The sequence below is a fragment of the Plectropomus leopardus genome, unplaced genomic scaffold, assembly GCF_008729295.1.
Source record: "Plectropomus leopardus isolate mb unplaced genomic scaffold, YSFRI_Pleo_2.0 unplaced_scaffold11151, whole genome shotgun sequence".
In the NCBI taxonomy this organism is placed as follows: domain Eukaryota; kingdom Metazoa; phylum Chordata; class Actinopteri; order Perciformes; family Serranidae; genus Plectropomus; species Plectropomus leopardus.
This window is the reverse complement of record NW_024611786.1, coordinates 1-1,293: the sequence shown is the minus strand read 5'-3', so window position 1 is coordinate 1,293 and position 1,293 is coordinate 1. Positions and strand designations below refer to the sequence as shown.

General features: G+C 39.1%; 1 long non-coding RNA gene across 1 annotated transcript; it reads left to right on the top strand.

Annotated features, from left to right (window-relative positions):
- The first annotated feature begins 66 nt into the window (after nucleotides 1-66).
- On the top strand, nucleotides 67-1,293 carry LOC121963400. The gene is made up of 3 exons (XR_006107244.1): nucleotides 67-99; nucleotides 1,045-1,182; nucleotides 1,262-1,293. It is a non-coding gene; the product is annotated as an uncharacterized LOC121963400 (long non-coding RNA).

Below are 1,293 nucleotides of genomic sequence, written 5' to 3'. Positions count from 1 at the left end.
CACTTCATTAAAACGTGTGGAAATAAAATGCTATGTTGAATGGTATTTCTTCTCTGATTTTTTCCGCAGGACTCCAGGCTGAAGGAAATAACCCGACAGGTAAAAAAAACAACATAAAGATAAATGAAGTGGAGGGGTGGGTCAACATAACATGATCTCATCCCAAATCATCACATTATGTTCCTTTGTCTCACTGAGGCATTTCACTAATCGAGAGGTGTAAATAGTGCTCCAGGAGAGAGATGGTGTGTGCTTCAAATAATTCTCCAACATTAGTCATCACAGATGTAGTGTAATAACAAAGTGCAGTAAGGTTTTTTATTTTGTGCCCATTTTCATTGTACCCAAATGTCTTTTTCCCCCTTTTTAAATGCAAAAATAAAAAGTTACAAGATAGCCGACGGGACTTAGATCATGTGGTGAAGTAGAGATATAAAGTTGTGTGTCGTCTGCATAGAAATAAATGACAGTGCAGTAACACGCATGTTTTTTCCCCTTTCCACGATGTCCAAAAAGTTTTTTCCTTTTTTGAATGCAGAGGTTAAAATTACAACATAGTCGGCAGGACTTAGATCATGTGGTGAAGTAGAGATTTAAAGCTGTGTGTCATCTGCATAGAAATGAAGCGGATTATATTCCAGAGAGAGAAGAATGAAGCCTTAGACAGAATTTACAGTAAACCACATAAAATGCCGATTTATGCCTTAACTTTTCATATAGCACCATCAGGTCAACATTTCTGTGTCCAACACTGTAGTTTATGACCAAACACCTGCAGAATTAAAGACGTTCCCATCAGCCTGAACTGAAGTATAAGCGTGTTAACCTAAACTAAGATTGTGAACATTGTACATTTTGTACCTGCTAAACATTAGCATGCTATCATTGTTAGCATGATCAGGATAGCGCACTGATGTTAGCATTTAGCTCAGGGAACGACTGTGTCTTAAAATAGCCCCACAGAGCTTCTACCGCGGCTGTTAGTCTGATCTCTACATTTGGTCTTTTGCATATCATATCCCACAACCTTCTGTTTTTCTGCAGGTGCTCAATGTGAAACCAAATTCGAGGCTGACATTGTTCTGTTGGTGGACGACTCTGGGAGCGCCTTTGACACCATCAAGTCCTTTGTCACTAGACTAGTTCAAGGTTTTGACATCGGCCCAGATAAAGTCCAAATTGGTAATATTAAGTAGTAGTAGATTAGTTCTTTTTTTAAAGTTAGTTTTGGTTTTTAATCATTGCTGTGCGTTTTCTGCAGGTCTGGTTCAGTACAGTGGCGCCCCAAGGACC